At 46.3% G+C, this 13,083-nt stretch overlaps 2 pseudogenes; one reads left to right on the forward strand and one right to left on the reverse strand.

Annotated features, from left to right (window-relative positions):
* Positions 1–8,813: 8,813 nt before the first annotated feature.
* On the forward strand, positions 8,814–9,439 carry LOC142424112 (CYFIP-related Rac1 interactor B pseudogene; annotated as a pseudogene).
* A 1,209-nt stretch (positions 9,440–10,648) lies between these two features.
* On the reverse strand, positions 10,649–11,726 carry LOC142424113 (dual specificity protein phosphatase 7 pseudogene; annotated as a pseudogene).
* Between the last annotated feature and the right edge of the window lie 1,357 nt (positions 11,727–13,083).

The raw sequence follows: 13,083 nt of genomic DNA on the forward strand, positions 1-13,083 counted from the left end.
GATAGATAGATAGATAGATAGATTTTTTTTAAAAGCGCACGTGCAGGACAAGCCGGATTCTGCAACTCAGCCAGTACCTATTCCTCTGTGGAGAGGTGATGGATGGATGGATGGATGGATGGATGGATGGATGGATGGATAGACAGACACAGACAAACCCCACACAGGAGGGCCTTCCCCTCCCCTCTGGGCTCTCAGAGCCACACACTCAACAGACACAGAAAAACAGGATTCCACACCCCTGCTTTTCCCCATGCACCAACAAGCAGATGGCGGTAAGAGGGTAGGGGCCCGCGGACAGAGCGAGAGGAGCGGTCCCATTCGCCATGAATGTCCGTCCCTCGTCTGGCGCAGCTTAGGTCCGGCTCGGGAGAGCGCGACAGCACCACATCGATCGGGGTTGTGTTCAAAAGTCAAGTCACTCGAAGAGAGCAAAAGTTAAAAAAAACAACAACAACAAATCCTGTAGGATGCTGGGGGAGGTCAGGGAAGGAAAAAGGCCCAGTTTCTGCCTCCGCCAGACCCACCCAGGGCCACTGAAGGACAGCCGCCCAAAAAGGATACGGGGAGTGCCTGACACGGGAGACAGAGCCCACGGGGCGTGGAAGGCGCTCCGCTAATCGTAGCTCGGCTGCCCGGGATGCCTGCAGCGGGCAGAGGGCACGGGGAGCACAGAAGACCCATCCCGCCAACCTCTCTGTGGGTCTCGCCACCCTCAAGAGCACTGGAGGCCAGAGGAGGCACCACAGGGTCGGGACACAGCTGGACTCGCAAGAACCGGTGCACAGGCCTCAAAGCGGGCAACTCACCCGGGATCAAAGGGACCGCGCCACGGGCCATCGGTAACCCAAAGGCGACCCAGGCAACCTACACACGTCCAGAGCATCAGACCGACCTCTTCAGTGAGGGACACTGAAGACGAGCGTGTCAGCACCTATCTGGTGGCCCAAAATGACCGAGTTCAGCGAAAAAAATACCACGCCTGGAGAAGGGCGGTGGCTTCTCCCACACGGGGTGCCCCCCGGAACCATGTTTCTGCCCAAGGCCTGCCACGTGACCCCATAGCACTCACTCCGGAGGTCCTGGGACCCTCTGGTCAACCTCCTGAGAATAAAGGAGGCGGAGGGGGGGGAGGGGCAGCGTGCCCTCGCGCGAGGCCGGCACAGCACACGGGAGGTCCAGCACATCGGTGGGGCCGGCCACTGATGTGGAAGCATGTGTGAGGAACTCAGACATTTTTCTTAGGCTCCAGGGAAGTGGGTATTTAGTAAGCAGTCTGGCTTCACAGTGGGCAGCGCCCATATCCGGCTTAAGGACACTGGCTTCCTGGGCTCATTAGGCTCCAAGATAGGACTTGGACAAATTCTCTTTGATGGTCTGAGTCTTCACCCTTGGACGGGTGGTCGCTGACGTTCCCTGGAACAGACTACCTGTCTGCTCAGTCGGGTGTGGTCCCCGAAGGCAGGTTCCCAGGAGCCATGGCTGCACAGTGATTACACTCGTTGGGCTGCTCACCGTGTCTAAACCACCAGAAGCTTTGAGGGAGAAAGAACTTTCTACACCTGTGAAGAATTTTTCGGAAACTCACTGGAGCAGTTCCCTGAGCATGAATCCGCTAAGGGCCGGTCATAGGAACTCACTCCTGGGTTTTGTAATAATCAACTGCCGCCTCCCACGGGTCCGGCTTCACTAAAGGCGGGTCCAAGCACGTGCAGCGCACGCCAGCTCTCGGGGCGACCAAGAGCCACCAGGACCGGTCTGAACCCCAAGTAGGCACTCAGATTCTCAGTAGTCTCCTCTGATGGTACCAGCACCAGTTGTGGCTGAGGCTCCTAAGTCCAGGTAGGGTTACAGTGAACTTCACGGGTCCCTCCAAAGGGCCGATAGCCATTGGGAGTGCTCGTGGATGAATGCGCATCTGAGCGCCCTGTGCTGGTCGACCAAGACTGATGGACACTGACCCCGGCGACAGAGGCGGCAGTGAAGCCCGCCAACCCGTAAGGCTGCAGGTATAACCTCGGGCCACCTCTCCAGGCCGATGTTCTGCCACCGCCGGGACGACCCAAGTGACGCTGCTGGCGTCCTGGAACTCTGGGGCCAGCGACACAGGTCGCTCTGGTCCCTTGGCGTTGGCGACAGAGCTCTGGAGAGAAAGTGAAAGTGACCGCTAGGTGGCGGATGACAGGCGTGACAGGTGACAAGGAGGATTTGGAAAATAGGAAAAATAAAATGTTTAAGATAAATATTAACTTAAACTAATAAAATTAAAAGAAATATAAGGTACAGGATTGTGTAAAAATTATTTACGTGTAAAATTAAATATTCTATTAAGTTGAATATTTAAGTCGAACATTGTTTTACATCAAATTTATTAAAATAAATTATGTAAAATACTATGAAATAATAAACACAGGAAGTGAAGCCTTTAAACAAATAAAAGAAAATAAATTAGTTGAATGTGTTTCCATTTCATATGGCATTAAATTTAATTTGATATATATAAGAAACTGAAAATAATTGGAGGTTAAACTTACTTTAAATCAATGTTGAAAGACAGTGAATACATGTAGACAGTGAAATCACTTTGAAATACAATATAATTAGGATTATTATAACAGAATAGCAATGTATTTAATATATAATTAAATAACAGTAATAAAATTAAGTAAAACCATATTACATTTACCAGAAAAACATGAATTGAAAATTAACGAATAGATGTCATTTCCAAACTGGTTGTAAGATTGTGCTGACATTTCCGAATCTCCATGATGGTGTTCTTTTAAGAAGTAATGAATGGTATTTATTGTACAACTGTGGTGTGCCTGCTCTGTCTGAGGTCCGGATTGTGCCCTCCAGGTCCTCTCACCAGGTGAACCATCTGGGAATCTGGAGGTGAGTGAACTCCATTTCAGCAGGGTTGTTAGTGCAGGGTACGTTGGTACCCCTGGACTGGCAAGAAATCATCCCTTAATTATCCATTGGATCCTCAACTTCGTTATGGGTCTAGCACAAATCCTTCCAAAATTTAGCACCATGAACTTAACTGTGCTCTCAGCCTGAAAAAAATGACGTCTGATTTAGATGCCTTGTCCCCAGACAGCATATACGCTGACAAGAATGCTATCCAGGACGGACATTGACCTCAAATGACCAAGGGAAGACAGTCTTACCCCTCACTCACCCCGCTCCCTACCCTGTGAGCTCCTTGGCAGGCAGAAGACGCTGGCTCATTCTGGGTCCTTGCACTTCCCAGTTTTCCCCTGTTCCTTTTTCTTTTCCTTTTCTTGCCATTCTTTTGCTTTGTATTATTTCTTCCTCTGCTTTGCTTTTTTCTTGATTTTTTTCTATTTTCCGTTGACCACTTTCTTTGCTGGGACTGCCTTATGATTTGTTTTTTCCCTTTTATTTTTTTGGCTTTACAAAGAGAACTTTATTCTGTCGTCCTTGAGGTACAGGACAAAGAAATATAGACGTGGCTGTTTAAAAAAATAAGGTTCTCAACAGGTTGGCTGTAGAAAGTACTGGTCTCTTTTCAACATCTGAGGTGCCTGCATTCCTCGGAGATCTCCGTGTCTGGGCATTCATGTTTTACTGAGTCAAGAATGTTTCCAGGGCAGGAATCTTGGCTTCAATGGAAATGATTTTCTCCTAGGAGCCTTGTGGCGTAGTGGTTATGCATTGGGTGAAATCTGCATGGCGGGCAGTTTGAAACCAGCAGCAGCTCCACACGAGAAAGACTGGGCTTTCTACTCCCTTAAACAGTCTCAGAAACCCACCGGGGGTTGGGGGGCAGGGGGTTGCTAAGAGCAATTGCAGTGAATTTGGGTTCCTTGTTTGCTGATGGGAGTCAGCATCCTCTCTGCCTGATGGCTTTGCTCTCCTTTGATGTCTTGTGGAGATGTTTTTTCCCTCTACTGCTCATCACCCTGCATTCTACTCCCATCAAGGATTACAGTCTTTTTTTTTTTCTTTCATCCTTTTTCCCCTAACCCTAAAAGGGTTACAGTCTTGGAAACTCCCAGGGCAGTTCTACTCTGTCCTACTGGGTTGCTATGAGTCGACCTCCCAGTCTTGTTTTCCTTACCTCTTTTCTGGTCTGGCAGCAGGAGCTCTGGGTGGGAAAATCTACCTGGATGCCATCTTCCCTCTCTCCCGCTTGCTCTTTTTGAAAGTTACAGTTAATCCACTATTTTTACCTTCTGCTGCTGTTCAAGTATGCTTTAATCCTAGGCAGGGGATAAATGAGATTTTTGTCCTTTAAAGATGAACTGAGAAGCCCACTCAGGGATGCTATGAGGGGAAATATTTTCAGTTTCTTGGTAGCCCAACTAGCTGAATAAAAACTCTTCTACATTTCAAGACATTACACTGGCTGTCGTTTATTTGAACCCTCAACGCTAAAAGTGAAGGGCAGGTTTTCACACTAGAAGAAACATTCGTTGATGGTTACCAGGAATAGGGATGGAAGTGGAGGAGGGGAAGGTATGGACTTTGGGGTCAACAAATATTAATTTGGATGAAAAGTAAAGAAATGTACAATAAGAGGAAGGTTAGGGACAAATGAAGGAGACAAGGGAAAGTATCTGGGAAATTTTCATGAGTGAAAAGCAACAGAGACAAATACTCATATACACAATCCTGCAATAGTTACTTGGATAGACATGCAGGCTGAATGACTGTGGCAGGGAAATCAGAATACAATTAAAAGATGCAATTCTGAAGGGACTGTTTCCTGATTTTAAACCATGCAGTAGTCTCTCGTTCTTTTAGATTCTTGTATCTTATTTATCTTCTGGAATTTTATTTGGAGTAGTATGAATTCTAATTTTTTTCAAACCATTTTTCCATAGTAATCGAAGCAACCTGTTTCACATGGACTTAAGGCATTGGTTACTTAGCTGTGGTGACCCTAGGAGAAAAATACATGGGAACCCTACTAACTATTTAGGTATTCTGTACAGGCAGAAGAATGCTAGAGCAGGTGAACAGCAGTTCAACTCAAACCACAATAATAGAGAGTCACGACCCCTCAAACAATTCATAGACTTGAGCCAGATTACAGACCCACAGCCCCTTGAATGAGGGGTAGGTAGGGCCCTTTAAAGATGGGCCATTGTCAAAGGTGTATACTATCAGTCTTTCTTCTAGCCTTCCCCAAAGGGACCTGCAGCCCTTCACAAGAGTGATTGCTCATTTCAGGTTGGTGGGGAGGGGGGGGGAGGTGAGGAAGAAAATAATCAAGCTTTATGGGAATTACTGGACACTGGCTCTGAACTGACACTAATTCCAGGACACCCAAAACATTTTGAAGGCCCACCACACAGAGTGGGGACATACGGATGTCAAGTTATTAACAGAGTTTTACCTCAGATACCTTTCACAGTGGGACCAGTGGGACCCCAAACACATCCTGTCATTATATCCCCAGTTCCAGGATCCACCATTGGAATAGACATACTTAGTATGGTAGAGAATCTTATCGATCATCTCCCTGGAGCACAAGGGCCTTCTCTTTTCAGTGTCATTGATTAGCTCGTAGTTCTAATTTAAAAAAAGAAAATATATTGAGAGAGGGTGAATAAATGTAGACTGACTATATATCTCGATACCTGGCATATTCACTTGTACAGAATAAATCCTTATATGACTGAATGCTATTTGCACAAACAGTGGGAGTGGTGGTCAGGCAAAACTTACCATAATGTTCACTGGCAATTTCAGACACGGGTCTGCCAGAGTAATGCATATCTTAATAGAGCAAGCAGGGTATTGTAGTAGTAACTGTTAGTCTGCCTTCCGACAGTTCAATATTCTTGCTATAGCTGTCTTCTGCTTCTTCAGACATCATGTAATTTCAGTCTTAAGTCCTCAGGTTACAGGTGTGTTTGAGGTAGAGTCTAGTTCATCCAGTGGGGTTCCCACAAAGCCTAGCGCATGAGCAGGGCATGTCCTGTATCACCAATATATATCACACCTCACAGAGAGGGAGGATGGTAACCCTGATGGAAATGAAAAGTGGAGGCTTGATTCATTTGTGGATTTTTAATTTTTTTAAATTCATTTGTTTTTAATGACCGGGGCTTCTAGGCTTTCAGAAACAAATGTGCCACACTTTAGGACTTGGAGAGATTTAAGAGTTGGAGAAAATATGCTAAGGGCCCATGGGCAGAATCAACATCATGCCATTGCCAAGATTCGAGCAATGATCCAGAGAAAATCATCCAGAGCCTAATGGACCATGGATAAGTGCTTAGCAAGTAGTATGAAAAGACAACATTTTAAAAACTTCAACAACAGTGTATTTTGAGGGGGGACCAGTGAGATTTAAAGCGCAAAATTCTCTTTTATTTTTCTGCTCAAGTGAAGTCTGACTCCCGTATTTTATTCTCTCCTATCTATGACTTTGCTATAACCTTTATATATTATGACCATACAATTGTGCCTGTGGACCCTGCAGCTGCCGGAGGCTGGCTTGCTCTGACAAAACCCTTGCATCAGTGGTTATCTCTATGCACCCACTCCTTCTGTGCTTCACAAACTGGTCAACCCAAAAGAAACAATCTAGAACAAATATTAAATAAAGTAGGGAGGATAAAACAATAGCAATATAAAGACAAAAATGCAACCAATGTGTAAGAAACAAATGTCCAACATCAAGATTTAAAAAGCCAGGGAAGACCCTTTTGTGGAACAAGCAAGAAACCCTAGCACTTTTAGCAAATTCAAGTTGGCCCCAGAGGGAGGTCCACTGACCAAGTATCAAGCTGGTTCCAGCATGATTAGGATTACAATGGTCTATGTTTGATAGTAAGACTGTTCCAGATCTTTGTACATGGCTAGAGGGGATTTGTCAACAGCTTAATCTGGCTAGACACTTTGCAGATGGGTTTGGGGCTTGCATTGTCTTTCACAGCCTTCGAGAAATTGGTGTTCATAATTTTAGCTCTGACACTTTCTCTTCGTCATATTTGACTTTTGTTATTGTCATCTTTGGATTACACAAGCTAGTGTGCTTCTTCAATGTGAACTTAGTTGAATCCTCACTTAGATGACAGCTTGTTTGAATACAAACCTTCAAGACCACAGACACTATTCCAGTTGATAGCTGAGCACCATCTGCTCTCTTCACCACACTCTGCTGTAGCAATCTTATCTTCAGTTGTCATTTCATGAAGGTAAGTATCAGGTAGGGCCATGTTATCAGAACTACCTGTTCTTGGATTGGGGCTCCAGTTAAGCAGGAGCCCAGAACCCATATGCGTGTCCATGGAATATGCATGACTGAACTTTACTTTCGCGATTGTCTTATGACAAAGTCAAACCCCCATAGGACCAACTAAACTAGCACAAACAAACAAAAACAAAGAGAAAAATTAAAAGCTCAAAGCAGGAAATGCAAACCCCATATAAACAAAAAAGTACAACATTGTCAATCATCCCCCTGGAGTATAAGGTGATTGCACATCATTAATTTCCCCCAAGACACGGCAATCCAGACACTGTTGGTCTGAGGAGTCAATGCAAGCACAGATCCACCTTCAACTGCAGCCCATGAATTGTTGCCCTACACAGTTTGAACTTCTGTTCTCTTCCCCTCTGTTTACCCTAAGTATGGGGCGTGGTACCAGGGGGGGAAATTCGTTCTTTTGATGCGGTTCTGCTCAATATTTGCTTTCATGAAATGTTCACTAGAAAAACAGATGCTATGGCAAGGTGTGATGAAGAAATCAGAGGGTGCTAGACGATCAGAAATAGAAGTGTCTGGTGTGTGACCCAAGGACTGTAAATAATAAAACCCACGATCAGAGGATCTTAGGTTTTCATAATATTATCACTTCAAGAGAAAGCACAAAATACAATAGCATTCAAAGCTTATTGAAATGAAAAACATGTATGAAGATGCCATCCTAGCCCTTGGACCTTGAACTTGTTGCTGCTGTAGGAGACTTGGTTGGTGTAGCTATCGTGGAGCAGGGAATTACCCAGTGCTTCACGTGGCAGAATGGGCACAGGGCTGCTGAGGGACTGCCTTGGAGGCCCTCCTTTCATTGATGAAGTATGGGGAGACGGGCCCTGCACAGACAAATGTGCAGGGACCCCCTTCCTCTGCCACACTCACACTCTGGAACAGCGTCAGGAAGGAACTTCTGGTCTGTTGGGGGGGAGGGGGTAACTGCTAGGCAGGTTGCTGAGGTCTGTGCCTAGCCACTGTCCCAAATGAAAAGTGTATCCTCTTAGAGCCCCTGTGCCTGGGACACCTGCCATGTGAGGGAGCCCACAACTGGGGGGTCAACAGTATAGCCGTGTGTGTGTGTTAACCACTGGCTGTGGGCACCAAGGTATCAACATATGACTTTAAATATATCCCACCCGAATTTTGAGAAAAATCTCAAGAATAGATTTGAGTCACTGAACACGGACAGAAGACCTGATGCTGTGGGGGGCCATCAAGAACACTATATACAAATAAAGCAACAGGTCACTTTCAAAGACTGGAAAAAGCTGCCCTTGTGGAAGCTGGGGGTCCGGGATGTACTCCTACAAAGGTCTGGCCAATGGGTACACCCTCATAGAGCCCAGGGACGGTGAGGAGTGGAGCGGTGCACCCTAAGGCAGCAGCAGCCTACGGAGTAAACTCACCGAACATCTGAACACTTGAGGTTCCCACGTGTGGAGGGAGACATGAGGCCCCAGGATCTAGGCCAGACAGAGACCTTTAAAATAGCTGAAATATTTATCACAAAATCAGAGACGAAGGTAGAGGGACAAGGACCGAATCACCAGCCAGCACTGGTTGAAGGTACTTTAACATGGGGAATCTTCTTAAACGTTTGTCATGCACAAACCTTGAGCAGGGGTCAAAATTTCCCCTTAATTTAGAAAATGCTCAGCCTACAGAGTCTGAGAAGGAAATTTAGAATCAGGTGAATGTAGTATTAAAAGATACAGAAGGTATCTTGGAGGACTTCAGACATATAGAAGAGCTGACCACGCAGTTCGAGAGGCGACCCAGCATCCAGCGGAGGAGAAGTTGCAGGAGAAGACATGGAATGCAGTGGTCCCACTAGCAGGCAAATTAAAGACATTTTATTAATTTCTCAGAGGTTAGAAGCAGCATTACGAGGTCTACTGGGAGCCCCGACAAACACCCAGAGAGCAGGCTCTTGCTCAACACTTTGCAGAAATCCTTCATTTCACACTCTGGTTTGATGAACTCCAGATGGCAAATCCTGCCACGCAGAATGGTGTCGGTCTTACAGAAGAGCGTTGGGTCTTATGGGGTCTTATGGGGATGAGCCACATGGCTCATGCAGAAGGAGAGAATGAAGTCAATAATGAGCAGGCAAACTGAGGGTCTCCGTTTAATGCGGAAGCAACCCTGATGCTGGAGTCCTCAAGTGATGCCACAAGCTTTGTGTCTGAGAATACGAAGTGACCAGCAGAAGATCCCCCAGAAGGATGGAGTACCGTGGCCTGTGGGGTAGCCACCCCCGACAGTTATTCATGGGTTCAGTAGGCGCAATCATATGGTTAAGATATATAACGATAGTAGTAAAGCCATGGAGAATTGGGAGAGATAGTCAATAAGCTCAAATAAATACTTTTCTGTTATTCTCTCCTTTCAGCCAAGATGCATCTGATATCACCAATGATATCCCTTGTTACACATCCTCTACTGAATCCAGCTTGAATCTTGTGTAGCTGTCAATATACTGTTGCAAATGTTGTTGATGATCTTCAGCAAAACTTCACTTCTAGGTGAGAATAACGATACTGTTCTATAATATGCACATTATGTAGCAACTTTCTTTAGAATAGGTACAAATATGGGTTTCTCAGTCAGTTGGCCAAGTAGCTGTCTTCCGAATTTCCTGGTGCAGATCAGGAAGTATTTCTAGTACATCACTGGCTTATTCAAACACATTTCAGTAGTTATTCCATCGCTTCCTGAAATCTCGGTTTCTGCTAATGTTTTCAGTGCAGCTTGGACTTCCTCCCTCAGTACCACTGGTTTTTCATCATTTGATACCTCTTGAAATGGTTGAATGTTAACTAGTTCTTTTTGGGGCAGTGATGCTAGTTTTTCCATTTTCTTTTGGGGCTTCCAATATCATTCAATATTTTGCTCATAGAATCTTCAATATTGTAACCCAAGGTTTGTGATTTTTCTGGAATTACTTCAGTTTTAGGTATGCTGAGCATGTGTATTCTTCCTTTTTGGATTCTCACTCTAGGCCGTTGCACACTCCATTATAATAATTTTATTTTGTCTTCTTAAGCTGCCCTTTGAAATTTTCTGTTCAGTTCTTTTACTTTTACTTCTGAGAAAAGAAGGGCCCACTGCGGAAACGGGGGTTTCCCATACGTGCAACACGCATTTGGTCAAGAAAAGGTCAGCGCGTAGTTTTTGTCTTTTACATGAAAGACAAACAGAAAACCACCAGGAATTATACTCTTTAAAATAGAGAACAACAATATGAGAACGTTTCTCTCTCTCTTTCTCTCTCTCTCTCAGGATCAAGGGATGAAATACTGGTGTATACTATCCACTGTTGGGTGTAGCCTGGAAATAACACTTTTTGTTAAAAAGATGAAGGGAGGTAAATCTGAAGGGCTCGAACACTCTGCTCCACGGTGCTTGGATTTACCTGCTGGGTGAAGAGTAAACTCGGGTCCGTGGGTGTCTTTTAAAAACGGCCAGGTGGGCCTGGCCATAGAGAGCAGGCTGGGCTTCCCTCCCGGCCTGGGCGCTTCCCGTGGACTCCAGCCTGTTGAGCGGGAAGAGGTGGTGGCTGGTGCGCGTGGAGAAGTAGAGCTGCCCGCCGGGCGTGTGGCTGTCGTACGGGTTGCTCAGAACTAGCTTCAGCTCGGAGTCCAGCTTGCCCCATGAAATTGATGTTGGGCGAGATGTTGGACTTCTTCCTCTTGACGAAATCGTATGTGTTGTTCAGCGAGAAGTTCATCTTCAGCATCAGGTAGGCCATGGTCACTGCAACTGAGCGGCTGATGCCGGCCAGACAGTGCACCAGGACCCCGAACTTCTTGGAGCGGGCCTCGTCAATGAAGCTGATGACCTCGGGGAAGAACTGGGAGAAGTCTGGCTCCAGTGGTCGGAGATGGGAATCTGCATGAAGGCATTGGGCAGGTTGGGTGTGACGTTGAGGATGCACTTGATGCCGTACTTGCCCAGCACGTCCACATTGGTGGAGTCCTTGGCACAGCCGAGATAGCGGTAGGGCAGGATCTGGATGGGGAAAGCTGGCTGTCTGGACGGCACGTGGCTTCCCTTCGATTTGGTGACATTGCTGGGCAGTTCTGCGGTCGGACAGCTGGGACTCTCCGACGGAGCAGTCGGAGCTGATGCGCAAGCCGCCTACACCCAGCACCGAGGTGGGCTGGGAGCCGCTGGTCGAGGACAGGCTCCAGGCTTGGGCTGCCACTCGTGGTGGCCTCCTCGTAGAGCAGCACGGTGGCCGCCTTGCTGCATGGGGTGAAGCGCTCCTTGGCGTGGTTGGTGACGATGGAGCGCATGGGCAGGTTGCCCTTGCGCAGGCCCCGCAGCATCAGGTCCAGATGGCCAGGTTGACGGCCGTCTTGATGTGCCACAACTCGAAAAGCTCCTCCTGCAGCGCCTCGGCGCTCTTGCAAAGCATGGCTCCCGCACCTGCTGCCGACTCGGACCCCGTCCAGGTGCACGCCTTCGCTGTTCCCCAGGCTGACATGTGCGCCCTGGTTTTTCATGGGGAGCGCGTGCTGGGTAGCCCTGCCCTGGGACAGCACCAGGGCCAAGCGGGCCTCAGCCGCATCTCTGGGCACCTGCCTCCTGCCAAACTGCCTGCCGGTTGGCCCGCCCACCTGGCCCTCCCAAACCCTTCAGTTTTAAGGCATTAAAAATACAGCTGTGGAGGAGCAGCACATTCAAAATAGAGTCAACATGGCAAAGCTTTCCGGCGCTTCATTTGCTGCTGGGGCTTGGCTCCATAGGAAGGGAAGCATATCTATTAGTACTTAGAGTGTGGAAGAGGAAGTATAACTCTAAGAAATTTGGAAGTTGTCACAAATGAAACCGAATGTATTGGTATTCTAGGCATTAGTGAGCTGAAATGGACTGGGATAGTCATTTGACTTGGACAAGTGTTATGGATGGGTGTCATCCAGTCAGCCATGATTTACAGAAACCCTATGTATGACCAAAAAAAAAAACCCAAAAACACCACCGGGCCCTGCGGTGCCAGGTCCGCAATTGTTATGTTTTAGCCCACGGTTGTAGCCATGGTGCCAACCCTCTTTAGGGTCTTCTTTCTTTTTCATTGTCCCTCTACTTTACCAAGCATGCTGTCCTGTTCAAGGGACCACTTCCTCCCAGTAGCGCGTTCACAGTAGGTGAATGATGTCTCACATCCTTGCTTTTAAGGAGCAATCTGGCTATGCTTCTCCAAGACAGAGTTGAACAGTATTTTGCCAGTCTGTGATATTTCAATATTCTTCACCAGTATCAAAATTCAAATGCATCAAATCTTATTTGGGATTCCTTATTCTTATGAGATGATTAACAATCATATGTACTTTACTATTATGACTTACTATTTACTGTTTCAGGAATGACACTGTAGTTTACTATTTCAGGAACGACACTGCACACATGGTTAAAAAGATCAAGGTCATTCGTTAAGTACAGTGCTGGATGTGCCAGGCTCTCCTTCACACCAAGTAAAGGAGACCAGCTAATACCACCACTATTCAAATTCACTCACTAATGACTAACTATAGTGACAAAATATTGTTACATCCTACCACGTCCTTCAGTCTGAATGCATTGATAATTACTGATGATTGGAAGGCAACTATTAAATGCAAAAGGATTGGGAATTGGAAAATATAGACTTGGTGATAGAAAGTAAGATGGACATGCATGACAGAACTTGTAAGACCAAAGACTACTTCAGAGAAAATATTTTTTTTCAAATGGCAACTTTAGATGTGAAATCTACACAAATCAAATTGCCTAGACCTCTGGGATTTCTCTGTGAAAAGACAATGGAGAACCACATACATTTAGTCAAAACAAGGTCAATGGCC

This window comes from Tenrec ecaudatus, chromosome 13 (genome assembly GCF_050624435.1).
Source record: "Tenrec ecaudatus isolate mTenEca1 chromosome 13, mTenEca1.hap1, whole genome shotgun sequence".
Classification (NCBI taxonomy): domain Eukaryota; kingdom Metazoa; phylum Chordata; class Mammalia; order Afrosoricida; family Tenrecidae; genus Tenrec; species Tenrec ecaudatus.